Source organism: Festucalex cinctus, chromosome 19, assembly GCF_051991245.1.
Source record: "Festucalex cinctus isolate MCC-2025b chromosome 19, RoL_Fcin_1.0, whole genome shotgun sequence".
NCBI lineage: Eukaryota > Metazoa > Chordata > Actinopteri > Syngnathiformes > Syngnathidae > Festucalex > Festucalex cinctus.
This window is the reverse complement of record NC_135429.1, coordinates 10,634,914-10,654,012: the sequence shown is the minus strand read 5'-3', so window position 1 is coordinate 10,654,012 and position 19,099 is coordinate 10,634,914. Positions and strand designations below refer to the sequence as shown.

Here is a 19,099-nt window from a genome sequence, read left to right as displayed (position 1 = left end):
TTCAAAATGGCTTAGGGTGGTGAATAAGGTTTTCAAGCCTGGGTTAGACTTCTAAATTAAGGTTTTAAAGGAGAGTTGGGGTTTCAAATTACTGTTTCAAACGGGAAATTCTTATCAAGATTTCAAGCCTGGGTTAGGGTGTTAAATTAGGGTTTGAAGGGTTTACCACCTCAATAACTGTATATAAAAGTCTTGTTTAGAGTTTCCCAGTAGAACTAAATTTTGAGTCATTCATTCATTTTTCCAGTCATTGGAGGTCAAAGGTCAAGTCATACAAGTCATGCTAATGCACTCTATTAGCCCAGGGCCATGCATGCGTGGCTGGGCTGGGGGTGGGGGGGCACTGCTGTTTCAAATGCAAATCCCCCTGTCGCCCTCCCTTTTTGATTTCCCCACTTTCCTCAGTGTAAAAAAAAGAAAAGAAAAAAGAATGAATGCGTGAGCCCCTGTGGCTGCGTTGAAAATCCACTAAAGCAGGAAACAGCGTGAAGAAACTCCCCTCCCAGTACACTTCGTCATCACACGTCACCTCAGGAAATCTCCTGAGATTTCAGATAAATAGGCATCTCAAAGTAGGGTTTCAAGCCTGGATTAGAATCTCCTACTAAGATTCCAGATAGAGTTTGGGGTTCCGACAAGGGTCAAGTCTTGGAGTCAGAGTCCCAAATTGGGGCTTTAAGCCTGACATGGGGTTTCAAGACAAGAGAAATAGGGTTTCAAGCCTGTTTTAGGCTTTCGAAGTAGCAATTCAACGTTCAACATTTGGATATTCAGATAGGGTTTCCCGTTAGGGCTGCAAACCAAGATCTGGGTCTCAAATGAGTTTCAAACAAGGGTTTAAGTCTGGAGGTCAAGTTTTAACTAAGTGTTTCAAACCAGTGTTAGGTCTTAAAATTAGGCTTTCAAACAAGTGAAAGGATCTAAAGTTTCTAACATGTTAGGTTTAGCAATCAGGTTTTTAAACATGGTTTAGGGTTTGATGCTAGTTTGATAGGCGTTAGGGCTTTTGAGTTATGCTTTGAAATTAGGCTTTCAAACCAGGATCAGAATTCAGATTAGGGTTTCAAGACAGGGACAGGGTAGGGCATTAACTGTTTGTTTTTTCCCAAGGGGTTTCATTTGTTTGACGCAAAGCGTTATTTCAAACAGGGCCTGCACCAACAAAGACTTAAGAGCAGGCTACAAATGTCGCATGCACATACACACACGCACGCACACGCACACACTGAGGGTCCTTTTTACGAGCGTCATGAGACGCGAAGGCCTGAGAATCGCTGCATGTTCTCATCCAGCGTTCGACAAAGGAAGTCAAGTGTAATGGAAGAAACAGATATGTGCGCGTGTGCATGCTGACCTCATGTTGTCTTCATTAGCCAGCAAAGCGTCTGAATGGACGACCTCCATTTTGTTTGCTTGGATTAGTCTGTTCGGTTGACTCGTCGTCGCGTCAACATTCATGAGTAAAGCCGACATGTTCGGCCTTCATCCCATCTTTCACCTTGTCACGGCGGCTTTTATTTTGTAGAAGTCATTTGATTTGGCGTCCGCTGGGGTCCTTCATCAGACGGTCTTGTCCTGGCTCGCGACCTCCAACAGGTCGTCAACAGCTTTTTGCTGCATCCTGGACAAAAAGGGACAACATGGAAGATTGTTTTCATCAGCATGAATACGGCCAAGATTTGAACAAGGGTTAAGGTTTCAATAGAGGGTTAGGGTTTAAAAATAAAGGTTTCATACTGAGGTTTGGATTTTAAAGTTAGGGTCTCAAGTTGAAGTTTTAAGAAAGGAGTAGGGTCTCAAATTAGGGTTTGAAATTAAGAGTTAGGATTTAAAATAAGGGTTTAATTCAGAGGGTTAGGGTTTCAAGCCAGATTCAGCCTTTCAAACTATGGTTTCAAGACAGGGTTAGGGTCTTAAATTAAGCTCTCAAGTCAAGGGCTAGTTTCAACCGATGGTAACCTTTTTTCTCCATTAATCTGAGGAACATAAAAGTCTATCATTGATCACGTAACATCACTTTTACTTTTCCCACTTGTTTATTGCAACAGTTGACCGGTTGAAATTTACGGTAAATCACGGCAGCGTTGTTTTTGTTTCCAAGTGGAAAGTGCTGTCTCCTGCCATCAATGAGTTTGCGTGACATCATGTTGAGGTCATCTACAAATGCAATGAGTGTGACGTGGTCGCCATAGTGACACATGCATCATTTATCATAAGCATGTGGCTAATATGTCGACAAGTGCTTTGACCCTGCGCTGACTACATTCCCGTTGCATTGTCTGATAATCCCTCCCCCCTTTTTCGCGAGTCGCCTTCACACAGACGCGCACACGCAGACGCGCATGTAATTGCCTCATTGACAATGCATTAAAAATGTAGTGTTTAAGTAATCATGGCAGATCAGATCGGGATAACATTTCAATTAGCTCGTCGTCGTCTTATCTTCTGCCGCCTGCGTACATAACAATTAAATCAGCATGGCAGCAGCACAGCTGTTCATGTATGTATCTCAAATATAGAAATATTTACATCATATAGAGAAATATATACAGTATTGGAACTTGTGAAAATACATTATTGTTAGCCTTGTTTTTAGTATTAGCCTTCCTAGCCCACACTTTGATAAGTGTTAACGAAACATACGTCAGCTTGTTAGCATTGTGGAAAATGCCTTCGTGTTGATTTGTTTTGACAGTTTGAAAGAATGCTCCTGACACATTGTATATGTTAACGTACCAGCTAGCATAAACACCATAAATCAAAGACGTCAACGCAACGATGCAGAGCTCCACATGGCAGACATTTCGCAGTATTATGCTACAACACCGCGGATAACAATTTAGGATGCGCCCTTGCAGATGACAACATAACAAGTCTGGAGTGTCCAGAGTTCATCGGGGAGAATTTGCTGAGCCTTTACAAGGCGGCCGTGTTGATACCTTACCCTGTAATCCGGCCCAAGATGGCAGCCTTTAAGTGCAGAAGCTGGCCGGGCTTCAACACAACAGCTGGCGCTTCATGCCACCCCCGCGTCCCCCCTGCTATTTTCTCTCCAACACACCCCTAGTTTCTTTTTTGGCTCTACCGTCTCCCCACCGCCTCATCCCCGTGCTTTTACGCTTGACTTGCGCAAGCTTTTGTCTACTGACTGAGGAGGGCTCGTGTTTTGTTTTGTTTTGGCTTTTTGGGGGAGAAGCAGTACAGTTCTTCGGCTCGGCCTTGCTGTTCGTCTTTAAGCCAAAGAAATCTTTTTTGGGAAATTCAGCCCCCGAAGCCAGTTTGATGTAGATAATTGGTAAGTGCTAATTGTAATTGGTAGCAACCAGACAAAATTCCGAGTCAGGAGTTGTTATTTGAACGACGCCTGGTCACAGTGCACAAAATGAGTCGTCTTGCAAATGTCGAAAACAGGAAGAGAGAGGCCGCTGTCAGTGACAGAGTAATTGGCGAGACGCAGACGTTAACTGCAAAGGGAAGTGGGAGGAGGAGGTGGGAGGAAACACGTTTGATGGGCCTCCATCCACGTTCAAGTGCAAGTAGACTGTAAAAGCGTCAGTCACGACAGGCGACGGCGGGATACCATTAAAAAGGAGAAGCCGGGTACAAACCGCACTCACGGCATGCTAATGTTCATTTCCAAGCATGTGATCGGCCCCCAAAGCATTGTGGGCAATTCTGGCATGGAAAAGTTGCTACTTAAGGGTGATAGACAAATTGTGAAAATCTATTTTTAAAACGTGCTTACATTGCTGAATAGGCAATAATAGCACAATAATTTTTGTTTCTGGCGTTTCAAAAATATTTATAGAAGAGATATTGTTTCTGCTCGTGGCCATCCAAAGCTGTTTGTGTGAGCATTCAAGTTTTGTGCCCATTTTTAGACACGCAAACCTTAGGAAATAAGGCCACATTATGCCTTTTTACAAAGGTGCAGCATCAAAAGTCTGTCATATTTTTAGGAAAATGAAACATCAATCACTTGTCTTCTTTTTCCAAAAAATGCAACATAAAAAATGATGTAACATCAACAGTTTGTTCAGAACACGTCTATATGTCTGTATAGTGCTCAATGCGGCCACATAGTGGCCCAGCATGCACTTTACACGCCGGTATTATCAGCGTTGGAAAGTTTGTGTGGTTTGTGGCTGTCCTCCGTTTGATTACGGCGGGCAAGGGAGCGTAAAGAGCAACAAGCCAAATCAGCCCCCCGAAGTGCCGTGTATTGGCTGTGGTTGGGGGTTTGAGGCTTTTGTTTTCCAGCACCCCCTTTTGTGGCGTAATCAAAGGGAGTGACACTCTGACTGTGACTCCCACCACCACCACAGGCTAATCAAACAGGAAGGCCGCCAGCCGTACCAACCCCCTACCCACCGAGTGGCTCTCGCTTTCTACTTGGCCGTCCTGCACTCCATCATTTTCTCCATGTGATGCCTTCAAGTGCTCTTCCATTTAACCATTTTTTTCCTTGACCAATTTTGCGAGTTTTGCCATGATCCTTCTGCGGCTCGGGAGGTGAGATTTTCTGATCCCGCCCCCCAACACCCACCCAAACCCCCTTTGCTTTGTGGAGAGCCAGAGGCCAGAGGTGAAGGTTTAAAGGCTCTCTGGCCCGCCCCCAGAGATCTTTTGAAATGCCACATCCAATCAAGTTCTGCAGAGCATTTAAGGGAACAATCCAAAGTCCTCAAACCTTCAAAAACTTGAAATGGTCCACCCTCAAAACTTAGTGCAAATTACAAATACAAATTTCAAATATGCTAAAAATTGGCCATTAATTACACAGGTGATATGATAAGCATGTTTTTCTGATTGTAGTGTTCATGATAAAACGTGACGATAGCCTTTTCATTGCCTTGCTGTTTATAGTACTACCACTCTTAACGTGTTTAATTAATTCTAAGAAAATGTGATAAATTATAAATTACATAATACATAAGTGTTTAAATATTTTCTTTTTAGGGAATTGCAACATTTCGTCTTCTTCATAAAAGTACAACATCATCGTGTCACATAATCAAATTAATGAAAAAAAAAGTGAAACAAAAACAAAAGCTCCCAAACTGAAGCTAGCTGCTAACAGCTAGCCACGACGTCCATATACCAAAGGTAGAGCTACGCTGTATTTGTTTACGGCAGGGGTGTCAAACTCATATTAGCTCAGGGGCCGCATGGAGGAAAATATATTACTAAGTGGGCCGAATTGGTAAAATAATGGTATATAACTTAAAAACAATTGCCATCAATTATACGCAGATTTCTGAGATTTTTGGGCCAGCCCTTAAATTACGGAGCTCAACTGTAATCTATTGTTTAAAATAATAACACGAATGCAAATGAAAGGCGGCAACTCTTTGCCTGTATGAGTTCCGGACGTGTTAAATCTACCTGTTTTGCATCTATATAGTTCCCAGAATGCATTGTGTGGCACAGTTACTGAAGTTATAAGGACGTTAATCCCTGTCATATGTATTTGTGTTACCAGTAATTGAATTTGTGTCGTATTTAACACGTTTATGTTGGTCGATGATTAAAAACAAACAAACAAAAAAAACACTTTTTTTTTTTAAACAAACCATAACTTTAAGTTGTGTGTAAAATAATGACTTCCACGGCGATTACGTGTCCAAGTTACACTACTCATCTGGGGACTGCTTGTGAAATTACAAATTTATATATTTTATTGTGGCTGGCTGATTAATTGGTCCGACATTACAAATTTTTTTTTTTACTTTACAAAGTCATCTTGCGGGCCGGATTAAACCCCTTTGTGGGCCTGATCCGGCCCGCGGGCCGTATGTTTGACACCCCTGGTTTACGGTGTACGGCGTGCACATGACTCGAATGTTTGGTGTTTACACTTCCCATCCCTTAATAACACCCACAACCCCCCCCCAAAAAAAAAAAAAAAAAAAACATTCTACCCTACCGATCAATCCAACACCCTGCCCCATTTCACCCTGAGCAAACTAAGTAAACAGCAGAGTTGTGTTTAAGAAGGACAGTCCGCCAACCTCTGGCTGCCATCTGCATCCCATTAAGGCCCACGAGAGAACTTCAAGTCATCGTGCATTATTTAATAACAACACACTCCATAAAGGCAGCATTATTAACACAGCAGGAGCACATAAAAGTCTATTGGACACAAGAGTTCAATCGGCCGTGAGAACTAACGCCGGTAGCCTGATTCAGCGCAGGTATTTGCTCTTTGTGCCTTTCTTTTCACTACTAACTACTAAAGATCGCATTCGTCTCATCTGTATAAATGGCACCGATATGAAATGTGACAGTAGTTTCCAAGAAAAGCAAACAGCGAATGGTAAATTATTCCAACAAATAAAAGCTTCCTAAATCAATAATATATTGTGAACCGTACAATGTAATATGAACATCAAAAGTAAATAACATGACAGCTTCAATATTTTTTTTTAACCAACAGCAAAATTAAAAGATTGCCTTCTTTTTTCAGAAAGTATAAGATCGGTAATTAGCCCTGCGACACTGTTTTTTGGGACTCTCGAACAATTCCTGTTTGTGGGATTAATTCGTCTGATTTGGAGTAGGATTTTGTTTGGTGGTTTTGTCTTTCACAAACTTTTTAAGCCATACAACCCCCATTCCCTCTGACTTGAAGAAAGGAGACCGTCATTCTAAATCTCATGCACCCCCTGCAGGGCACTCACGTTAAGTACTGCATCAGATGCATCCACCATTTTGGGAATCTTTGCTCCCCTGGTGTTTGCCTTTTTATGCAGAGTTGCCTCATATAAAACACTCAACTTTCCTTCAACAAAAAGATTTTTTAAAACCTCCCAGCTTTTCCCTTTTGAATTATCCGTCTCTACTAAAGGCCGCCTCCCCTGAGCACGGAAAACTGACAGCCTGAGCAGGAAATAAGCCTGGTTTATACTTCTGCGTTTGCCTTTGCGTTAATGACCGGCGTACATTACGTGATTGACGCCAGTCATTAAAGACAAGTACTGCGTCGCTCGTGGCCGGGTGCTGCACACACGTCACCAAATCTTGTACGTCATAGATGGCGGGTCCTAATATCGCTCGTGATTGGTCCGTTCGATGGCGTACTGAGAGCCCCCCCCTGGATAGTTTCTGTTAAGGCAATTGTGTTTAGCACAGGTGGCGCAAATCCACTTCCCGCCCGGGAGACCACGATTGAACATGTGAATATGTGTGTGTGACGAGAGGGGGGAAAAAAACTGTGTTCACTAACCACAGGGCTGTTGTGTTTTGGCGAGTTTACGGCCGATACCGTTGAATATTGGCAATGAGTAATTGCTATGATGATGAGCTAACTCGTCCCCCAGCTTTGTTTGTTGTTCCTGAAACGAAAAATTACTTCCTGAATTGGTCATAAAACGCAGAGGCATCTCCACTCTGTGCCATCCTATCCAATAGCAACCGTAGCGACACCCCAACTTGGAGTGAAACTGCAGCAGAACCCGACGTGTATTGTGATGTGTATTGCGCACAAGTATAGTATAGTATAGTATAGTATTGTATAGTATAGTATAGTAGCCTGACACAGAAGTATAACGAGGCTTAGCGTGACCTCAATCAGCGTGAAAGGGACGGACGTTCCCAAAAAGCTAAAACTATCCAGATGAGCACCTTTGACCTCGGTTGTGCACCCCCACCGACCGGCGAGTGAAGAAGAAGTTGCCTCCGGCTTAGGGAGACCAAACACCTCCATTATGGGGCGCGAGTGCCGAGAGGATTAGACCCCTGGACCATTGATAGTCACACACACACACACACACACACCAACACAAACACACACAACTCACGCCGGCACACACAAACACACACTCCCTTCCCTCCTGCTTCCCCTTCCTAACAAGCAATAAAGCTTGTTGTGCCTCAATAACTCGTGCAGACGGCCCAATCGAAGAGCCAACACTCAGACACTGTTTGGCTTCGTAGCAAATATAAAACTCAACCTGCCGTCCGCCAGCCTGCCTGCCGGCTCGTGCTCGGGGCCAAACACAACAATTAAAATGTCATGATGCCGTGTCTGGCTGAGGGACGCCAAATAAATGGCTAAATATACATTATAGCTGTCAGAAAAATGGATATTGGCCAGTAGACGTGAAGACGCAGACTCAGAACGGCTTTTCTTAAGAAATTCGACTCATGAGTCACAGAATATGGTGCTGCTAATGGTCTCGGTTCCTCAGAGGCGACGCCACGCAGCCACCAGGTGGGAGGCTGGGGCAGGAAAAGTGCCCACATGGGTGACCCCGTATCAACAACCACTGACAAATGCCATTGCGCTGTCCTGTGTCATGGTTTACGGGCCTCTAGAATAAGGCAGACCCGCAGTTAAGAAGTAATTTTGACAGAAAATCCAAAGGGAATCCCGTGAAACGGCCTCCTTCACAACTTGACTCAGGAGACATGAAATATGGAGTTAATCATTGTGGTTCCAGAGAGGTAGCAAACTGCCAGAGGGGATAACCCCATGTCAACAACCAATGAGAATTACTGCTGCTTTGCCTGAGAAGCAAGCCAGCAGTACTCCATCCTACAGAAGCAAGTAAACCCCAAGTTCAGGGGTGGAGAACCATTAACGAACGCAAATTGGACATGAAGCCATCAAAATGTTGTCTAAGAAGACGTGGAATAAGGCGTTAATCACCAAAGTACCAAAAAGGCAGCGCCCAGATGGATCAGCTGGATCAGCTGGAAGAGTGGGGCTGACAAACCACCCCATATCAACAAGCACTGGGAAACCAGGTAGACCCAAGTAAAGAGTCGGTGCAAGGAAGTGAGAACCTTCACAGAACAAGAAGGCAGCGCTGGAGCTGGCAGCAAATCCTAACAGAAAATCAAAATGTCTCTTGGCGGTTTCGGAGACTCAAAATATGGAGTTAATCATCAAGAGTCCAGAGAGAGAGACTGAGACTGGTAAACCGCCAGAGGGGACATATGCCTGTGTCAGCTACCACGAAGAAATTAGGTAGACCTCGGTCCAGAAGTAGTACAGGCAAGAGTGAACCTTTCAAAGAACTGCAAAGTATAGTTAGGCCTGGCAGAAACTCCCAAAGGAAAATCAAAATGTCCTTTTGATGGTCTAACTATAGAGACACGAAGAATGGAGTTAATCATCATAGTTCCAAGAGAGACAACCCTCGGATGGATCACCTGGGAGAGTCACCAGAGGGAGTGACCCTTGTCAATAACCACTGAGAAGCTAGGTACAGCCCAACCCAGAGGCAGGGCAAGCAAGTTAAAACCTCCCACAACTGGAAGCTGAAGCTGTTCTTGATAACAAGCCCGAAGGGAATCTATCAGACCCTCCTATTGACGGTTTAATTCAGAAGACACGGAATATGGAGTTAATGGTCCTGATTCTTAAGGGGTGACCCACCACTGCAAACTGCCCAGAGGGGACAACCTCATGACAAACAACCACTGTCAACTGCCTCTCCTCGGTCCCAGAAGCAACCAGAGCTAATCCAGCCTTGAGAACCAGGCAACTCTTTGTCCTTGAGCTGATTCAGGCAAGTTAGAACCTTTCAGGAACTGAATTCTCCACATAAAAAAAGTCAACCAAGGGAGTAGAGCTCGGCTTCTAAGCATGTTTGGCGCACGTGTATTTCCCAAACAGACATGGTCTATGTCTAGCGGAGCTTGCCAAAAATCCCTGCCAGTAGTCAACCTCTCATATTTTTATTACATACCGCAGGCTGGAGAGTGAAGACGGGTGGTTTCAAGGGGGACGTGGAGGCTGGAGAAGGAGGGGAAGGGGGGGTGAGTATTTTCCAAAGCGTGGTGCGAAACCGCAGGAATGCTCAGGGAGCAGAAACAGGCCTCGGAATCCCCGACACGCGGCGCACCAGCAGGTGTGAAAGAAGCCACTTGATTTCCTCGGGTGATGGCAAGGAATCAAGCAGCCATTTTGAGTCTTGATTAGAAACACTTAGGACACGCTGATTGACGCGTTGGCATGATTAGAGAGCCTGGCGTGAAAGAGGCGAATGTGTTTGCACCAGATATTTGGAGGAAACCACCAGTTACACATTCCGCAAACAAGGCCAACGTCGCCTGCTGACAACGCGACATTGTGCAACAAAAAAATGCAAGCAGTTAACGTCATGTATGCTACTAAAAGTAACATGAGTAGAGCAAATAAAGACATTCAAGTCAACAAATTAGCAGGCATGGCGCCATGATTTTTTTTTCTCTCCTGGGGCTAAAGGGGGGGCTTGACCTACACAGTATATATTGGCTGAGAAAATAATTTATAAAGATATTTTGGAATATCAAATCAAATGGAGGAACCTAACTGGGGCTACATAGATCTCTGATGGCGCTTGGGCACTCCCTACCCCCAGTGTAGCGCCCTGCAAATTAGTCACTATTGCATGGCAGTGACAGTTTTTGTTCAAATGTTTTGTGATTTTTTTTTTTTCAAATACATTTAAAGCACACATGAAAAAGTAAAGATAAACATATTAAAAAAAAAAATAATACAAAAAAAAATGGAAACCTTAAAATATATCAGGATTCCCCAATTCCGGGCCTCCAGGGCTGCAGTCCTGCAGGGCGGAAAAATGGAAAACCTGTAGGACTGCGGCCCTCGAGGACCGGAATTGGGGAACCCTGCTATATATAATACAATAGTAACTACACAATGCAGTATTTTTTTTATAAAGTTTACAAAGTTTTTCAGAAAAGTAACACTTCTCAATAAATTTAATAGGATTTAACGCAGAAAGAAGAAAAAAAAAATGCAACATTTATTTAAAAAAAAATGTCCAAAGTCCCAAATTTTAAAAATAGTTGCTGTTCTTACAATCTCTATATGTGGGGTTTTGATAAAAGATTTTTTTCAAATTTTCTACTGCAAAAACAATACATTACATTTTTTTTTAACTAAATGAAGGAAACCCAAAAATAGTCTGTTTTCTACCAATCACAGTGATTTTTTTTTAAATTTGCAAAAAGATGATGATGATTTTTTTGAATAATGTACAGTCTTCCCTCGCTATAACGCGGTTCACTTTTCGCGGTCTCGCTGTATCGCGGATTTTTTTTTAAGTGCAATTTTGCATATTTTTTTTGCAATAATATACCCATTTTATAAAATTTATGAAGTTTTGAACATTATCAATGTTTGAACAAGAGAGAAATGTGAGAACATGTAAATGCCTCAATGAGAAAAGTGTCTAAATTTTGTGGTAGGGGATTTTAGAGCCTTAAAACATTTATAAGAATTGTAAAACATAAAGCTAACTACTTCGCGGATTTCATTTATTGCGGGTATTTTTTGGAACCTAACCCCGGCGGAAAACGAGGGAACACTGTAGTCAGACTTACGTTTAGTGCAAAAAGATATCCAATATATATATATATATATATATATATATATATATATATATATATATATATATATATATATATATAATTTATAATTTATTTATTTATTTATTTACAAAATCAAAGAAACACAAGAATATTTTTTCTACAAATTACAGTGCAGTTTTTGTAACAAAATTTTGGGAATTTTATGACTTGGTGACAAATTTAAGCATAGAAAGACCTTGAATTAGTGAATGTGCGAATCGGCGAATGCAGCGCCAACAAGCAATTTTGCAACCCGCTAAATCCCGTTGTAACATCATTAATCGCAGCAACACGCTAATCCCTGCACAAACGCCGCCACCTGCGCAAATAACCGCTTGGTCGATTTGCGAGTTTGAGCGTGGGCTAAAAGCGCAGCTAGCCTATTACAGCGAGCGAGACGCAAGATTACACGTGTCGTTAATGTACGCAGACATACATTTTACATGAGTTCACATGACCGCCTGGAGCCATTCAAGGTTGCTTGCCGCATTTAAACTGAATTAATTAGGCCAATGTCTTACGGGGTTAATCATTTTCAGCCCCCCCCTCCCAGCTCTCACGTATGCTTTCCGTGTTTGCCTTAATCACAGACACGCCATTCCTTGCAGTTTATCTTAAATGAATCCTTGCAGCAACTTTGTGTGATTTAGGGTGCAGAATGGAGGGTGGTCTACAGCCAGCTCAGGTTAAGTTGATTAATTAACGTGCATGCGGCTTCATTAGCTGGAGAGCCACTTTCATCTATTAAATCAAGTCCAGATGCATTTAGTTGCGAATACTTTTACGCTGCCAAAATGTTTGGGCTGCACAGAGGTGACTCGTGCGAGTATCAAGTACATTGTTGGGTCACTTCAGGTTAGTTTTAAAACCCCAATGAAATGAACGTAATTGTCTTCAATCCATTCTACTGTTTCCCCCCAAAAAACAGCATTTTTTTCTGTCTATTTAGTTACATGATTTTGTAAAACAAAATGAATTTAGCCTTTAGTTGTATTTTTATTTTGTATGCTGAATCCTGCTTAACTAATTCATTAAGTCGTGTAAAATTTGCACACACACAAACATTTTGTGAATTAAAAAAATGCTTTAAAAAATTGCAATCACATTTACAATTACATAATTTGATATTTTATTTTTACTCTGTACCTTATATCATCATTTAAAATAACATTTTATCGAATTAGTCATTAACAACTTAGCTGCTTTAAAATGTTGGCAAATGTGGCAAAATTCTGCACTTTTTTTTTAGCTGCACAACTTTGGAAAATTGTTGAGTTTTTTGTGCAGTTTCATACTATAATGTCCATTACAAAATTTACTGAAATAGCAATTGTCACTTTTGCTAGTTCAAATATTGGCAAACGTGTCAAAATTATGCCAACTTTTTGGCCCACAACTGTGGAGAATAATTTAATTCTATGCAATTTCTTTCAAAATCTTTATGCATTTAATGTACTGATCAATACTTCATATTTTCTTTACTATGTTTCAGAGATTAAGACAAAATAATAAAATTTGCATAAATATTGTCACTTTGGCTCATCAAAAATGTTGGCAAACAAAGCGAAATACATTTTTTCTTAGGTGGACAAACTGTGGTGTTTACTTTTGTGCAATTTCATACAAAATTCTTATAAATTGATTGTTTTATATTCATTCTATTTAAATAACATTTACAGATATAGAAATTGTCACCATTGCTTCCAATGACCAAAAGTGCACACATTTTTAAATTAAATTGTAAAACATCTTATTGTTATGATTAGTGTGTTATATTTTAGATGATAAAATTTATAGTAATAATATTTGTCACCTTCACTACTTCAAAATGACGGCAAAACAACTGTGGAGAATAGTTGTGTTGATCAATAGCAAAAACAATCAAATGAAAAGGCGTGTAATGTTTTTTTTTTTGTTTTTTTTTGTTTTTGACCCCACTAAGACAATTCCTGCTGGCTTTCCTTGTTTCCGTCTCCACCGGCTGTGAGGGTCCATCATTAAAAATCAATATGCCTGCTTAGTTCTTCCATTTATGTGTGCGTGAATGGACAAGCGGCGCTAAGCCCAGCGAGTCACATGCGGTTTGTCAAGCTTTGTCAGTGGACAAAAAGAGAGCCCAGAGGTAGGGGGGGGGTGCAAGGTGTGCGTGCGAGTGTGCGTATTAAGGATGGCGGTTTGGGGGGCCATAGTTGGCGGGGTCTCCATGGAGATGATGCTAGTTAGCTAGCTAGCACTCCAAGACCACAGAGGAGAGTGACAATACAAGAGAGCTGAGAGCTCAACAGCCGCACTGCATTAATGACATTTTTCACACTTATTATACACGCGCACACACTCCCACACGCACACAATTTGTGTGCGTGTGCATGTGTGTTTTAGTGTGTGAAGGCTCCATCTTCCAAAAAATAAGCAAGCCATAATTTTAAGTGTAAGCAAAAATACTCAAATGGAAAAAAAGCTAATTATTCTAAACACGTTTATTTTTTAGAGTAAAATGGCTGCAAAACAGCAAAGTCAACAATGTAGATTTTAAAAGAATTCATAGCTAATTTTCCTGTTCCTGAAGTTGTTTGCTTTAGTTCCTTCAGTATATCAAGTAAGAAAAACAAGTATTTTTATTAAGTAAATATGCAGGGTTTTTTTTCAAATATTAGTAATTAAAAAAAGAACAAACCATCATTTTATTAGTCATCATAAATCCCACATACCTCAGGAAATAAATTGAAAATGTAATTTTTATATTCAAAATATTTTTTAAATTATTCCAAATTAGCTGAATTTATCCTACAAATATTTTTACAGTACTTTCAACTTAACTACAATGCATAGAGCCATAAATAAAAAAAAATTTAATTAAATGTAATTAATCAAAAATTAACCAAGTCACTTGCTTTATTATTTTAGATTTTGATTACTACCGTATATTTTTTCAAATATTTTGATGTTCAACTATTAAATCCCAAATTATACCAGCTGTTCAGTAGGTACCAAATTTCAAATACTAGCCGATACTGTATTTATTTTTTTTTAATAAAAAAAATGTTTCCCTTCCCAATTCAATAAACTGAAATTAATCCATAAAAATGCAATTTTGTTCTACTAAAACATAAGCAAATAAGTCAAAACGAACTAAAAAAAATCCGGTCATAAGTGAAGTTCCTCGGCTTCCCACAAGAACTGCATTGCTCTCGTCCCTGCACAGTACGAAATATCTTTCCTAAGGACTGCACGATGTCACCAATCGGCGTTCCAGTCGACTCTGACATGCGCACCCTCTACAATGTTCTTGTAACTTCTCCTTTCTTTGCCTTTCAGGTGTCAGAGGTCCTATTTTTTGTTTTTGGTGGGTAGCGCTAATACTGGGCGCCCCCTCAGCCTGGAGAGGAGCAAAGGCCAGAGTTCAGAGTGCAAAGGGCGAGCCCTTATCACCGTGGCAACGTCACAGCGGAGGAGCGAGGGGGTCCATGAAACAACATTGGGAGGCGTGTGTAGGACTTGAGGGTTCGCGATGGATGTAAAAAGTCTACACACCCCTGTTGAAATACCATGTTTTTGTGGAAAATGACACCAAGATCAAGCATTTCCAAACCTTTCCCACCATTAATGTGACCTATGACCGGTACAACTCAATTGTGTAAAAAAATAAATAAATTAAAAAAAAAAAACTTTTACATTTCGTTGCTCTCTATACGTGACGTGCAGTGACAAAGTTGAAGCTTACCCGCTAACACAGCTTTTGCTTGCAAGACGTAGAAGAACAACAACAGCACACACTCCTCCACCTTCACCCCTGCGGTCCTGGCCATCCATCAAAGGGAACACCCCCCCAGCCCAGTCCGAGAGGTGTGGGGGGCAGAAAAAGATCTGCAAAGAAAGACAAAGAAGACCATGTCGGCCTTGACAGCTTCAACAGTGGCTCTCTTCATCGACACACACAGTCAGTTAGCTAGCTAGCTAACCAGTTAGTTAGTTAGTTAGTTAGTTAGTTAGTTAGTTAGTTAGTTAGTTAGTTAGTTAGTTAGTTAGTAGAATGTGAAAAGAATTGTTTTTCAGTACTTAACTATTTGATTAGCTAACAAATCCTTCAAATGAGCGAGTGAGTGAGTGAGTGAGTGAGTGAGTGAGTGAGTGAGTGAGTGAGTGAGTGAGTGAGTGAGTTGAATGTGAAAAGAAAACTCAGATTGTTCCCCTACTTAACTCAATTTAATTAGTTTCTTCAACTCCTTCAACTTTCTTCATAGTTAGTTAGTTAGTAGTCAGTACTTAACTATTTGAATACTTAATTCAAATCCTTCAAGTTATTAAGTTAGTTAGTTGAAAGAAAGAACTGTTTTCCAATACTTAACTAATTGATTAGTTAACTCAAATCCTCATAGTTAGTTAGTTAGTTAGTTAGTTAGTATATGTAAAGAAAGAACTCAGATTGTTCACCTAATAACTCAATTTAATTACTTTCTTCAACTTTCTTCATAGTCAGTCAGTTAGTGACTAACTTGTTAGGACATAAAAGAACTCATTAATATTTTGGTGCCATAAGATAACTACAGTTAGTCACGCAATCTCAGTATATTTTGCCCAAAAAACAAATATTTTCACAGTGCACGAGGGTCAATGGCAATGGCTGTTAGTTTTGCGATTACGTTGTGGCCACCCGAAGTAACATAATCGCTCTCTCTGTACTTTATTTAAAGGCCTCGGAGGCGTAGATGAGATATATACAGTTTTTGTTGATTCAAGGAGGCGTAATACTGCCAGAGATGTCATGTCTGCAGCCCACGCCGCTATTGTGCTAGTGCTACGTGATGTGCACCACTCGAGACTACAGTACAATATGATCATCAAATCCATTCCTAATATAAGACGTGTTCCTTCGAGGTTGCTCCTCCATCTTATCTGAGTATGTGCCAATGCCATTGATGCTGTCGTGTGCCCCTTTGTCACCACGGCAACCACACACACAATAGCATGTGATTCAGGATGAAGCCAATGACAGACACTCGATTGACTTTGGAGGACTTTGCCATTGTGCTTTGTGAGAATCCAACAGGAATCCATTATCCTTAACGCCTTTGGAAAAAACTCATTAAAGTTGGAGTTTGGCGCGCTAGTCGCTAGCAAGTCAGTAAAATCTACACAAAGTTAACATTTGGATGAAAAATAAATATACAGTACTATAGTGCAGGTAGTTAGCTTCTTCGCTAGACTGCATTGAACAACTTTTTGTGAGCAAAACTACTTTAATTTGGAACCTTCTTTGATTGACATGATACATTTTGAGTCCATCTGTTTGACAAGAAGGCACACTGAGTGAAGATGTAGACTGCTACATCAGCTTCTGATGCTAGCTTGATCAACCAGACTTTTTAATGGCCAACTTTTTGTAAAAAAAATAAAAATAAAAATAAAAAAATAAAAAAGGGACTTATTTTGGTTTTCTACAACCGATGTTGCACACTTGAGTCATTCTTTGGATTTTTGGCTTTCTTCCAGAAGTGAAGCTATAGAACCACATTAGCTTTTTGCGCTAATAAGCTAAAAAAACAAAAAAAACAAAAAAAAACAAACAAAGAAGCGATATACTTACTAACATTATACAAACAAAAAAAGACCATTAATTTAAATACCCTATGGCTGTTGTGGTTCTTTTAAGGCTACCTATTTGTATCATTGACAAGAAGGGACATTGAGTGAAGCTACCAAGCTACTGTAGTTAGCAGGATTATTTTTATAAGAGTGTTCCTGTTGTTTATGTTAGGCCATATTTTAGCACTGTTACTGCTTTTCACATTTTTTTTCTAGCTGAATATTTTATAACTAATTGGCCAATTAGAATCCTACACGCTACCTGTTTGAAGTTTGGACAGTTTCGAATGGGATTGAATGAGATGTCTGAACATTTGATAGAATTGAAAATAGAATTGCTTGATTATTGTAATAAATTATTTTATGTCCAGTTTATTATATTATTATAATATGTTCATATTAATGTTTCCTTGGCTCTTTCCGCTCGTCCAGCATGTCTTCCTCACACTGTTCATCCGCCAGACTCGTTAATGTTTAATGCCCATTGCTCACTCAGGAAGCAGACAAACCCCGCCGCCATTGGCCTCACACACACACACCACCCCTCCTTCATCCCCCTGGCAACGCCATCCTCATTACCAGCCTGAGAGTTGACCTCTGACCCCCCGCGAGACCAGATGGCTGGTGTTTACCTTGAGAGGGACCAGCAGAACCCCAGCGAGCCGGCCGGAGTGGCCGCTCGAGTGCTGCTGATTCACGACTGGCCTGAAGAGCTTCACGCATCAAAAGGGACCTGGCCATGATGAGGGGGGACGTGTGCGATTGAAGCAACGCAGACAAGATGTCGTCAACGTGCCACTGTGGGAAGTAGAAAAAAAAAAAGAGTGTGAAGGGGAGAGAGGGAAGAAAAGCAGAGACCTCCAGCAGCCCCCCTCCTTACTGGATCACGTTTATGTGGCAATGGCACCCTGTGGTGGCCAGTTATCAAACTGTCACTTATATAAAGCTGTACAGTAAAGTATAGTAAAGTTAAATATCAACTCAACTTTATTTATTAAGCCTTTTAAAACGAGCATTGCTGTATACAAAGTGCTGTACATGAAACGTGCAGTAAAGATGAAGAGTAAGATAAGTAAAACAACAAAACATTGTTTTCCAGCTTTTTGTAGACAGTATTTTAATAATAATAATAATAATAATAATAATACTTCTTTTTTAACTCTTGGAGCTGGTAAAAAAAAATAATAATAAAATAAAATAACATGGAAAATCAAACCTTGTGAACCAGTTCGTTTTTCAGTTCAACTCAATCACTTCGGCAGCCGGAATTATCCTGACGCCAATTGTTTACAAAGATGGTGAAAATGTGTAAAGTCGAAATGACAATCCAACAGCTGAGCCAGCAAGTAGATTGCAGGCACGTGTCATGAAGCCGTTTAATTAACCACTTGGATAGAAAGTTTTGCGGTTTCATATAGTTCTGTGTATACTTTAAATGTATAATATTATTTTAATCATGTGGCCCTAACTTCAAACCATACTCACTCAGAAACCGTTCGTGAGGTACGTTTACTTGTTTCTTCGCTTTGTGAATTGTTTGTTCGTCAACGAAGTTGTTCTTGGTTTGTCTGAACGCGTATTGACATCTGCTGGTCATCTTGTGAACTGCATCCACTTAATTTCCGCTTTTGAACAGAAACGTTGGGTTTGTGTACTGCCTTGACTTGACCGTGTGGGGGCACCAGATGGTCATGATATTTTCAGTTTCCGTAAACTGTAGTAAACTGTCGTAAATTCAATTTTAATTTTAAAAGCGAAACTTACAGATTTTTACATAGTAAAGTTGACAATTTAGTGCTGACATAACATTGTAGATCTTTATATTATTATAATAAAGTGACATTAAAAGGAAATTACCCCCTGCTTGCGTTTTAATTTGAGTCATTCAGCGGTGACAGACAATCTGCAGCTGTTGTGCTGGAATGTCGTAATAACGGCAGTCACGTCAGTAACCTGTTAAATCCACTCGCAAGAGGAAAAAAATACTAACAACTTTGAAGTTATTTGTAGATTATTTTTGGCTTTCATCTGGTGATTTGCTGGAGATACCCGAATTCGAGGCGAAACAACAAGAGTGAGCTACCGTAAACTAACACTAGGAAATGCTGCATTCATGAACAATTGGAATTTAAAATATTATTTGCCATGAACATTT

At 40.6% G+C, this 19,099-nt stretch overlaps 1 protein-coding gene across 3 annotated transcripts in view; it reads right to left on the bottom strand.

Moving 5' to 3' along the window:
- The window catches only part of jarid2b (jumonji and AT-rich interaction domain containing 2b), a 128,232-nt gene extending 109,281 nt beyond the window's left edge, over positions 1–18,951 (bottom strand). Inside the window, exons 1-4 of one of the 3 annotated variants that reach the window (XM_077507297.1) lie at positions 18,935–18,951; positions 17,577–17,742; positions 15,083–15,225; positions 1,355–1,621 (exon numbers count right to left, since the gene is read on the bottom strand). The gene's annotated coding sequence lies outside the window, so the exon portion shown is untranslated. Of the gene's footprint in view, positions 1–1,354; positions 1,622–15,082; positions 15,226–17,576; positions 17,743–18,429; positions 18,535–18,801; positions 18,821–18,934 lie in introns of those variants that run through there. The other 2 variants (XM_077507296.1, XM_077507294.1) reach the window with 2 other exon arrangements.
- Positions 18,952–19,099: the final 148 nt, after the last annotated feature.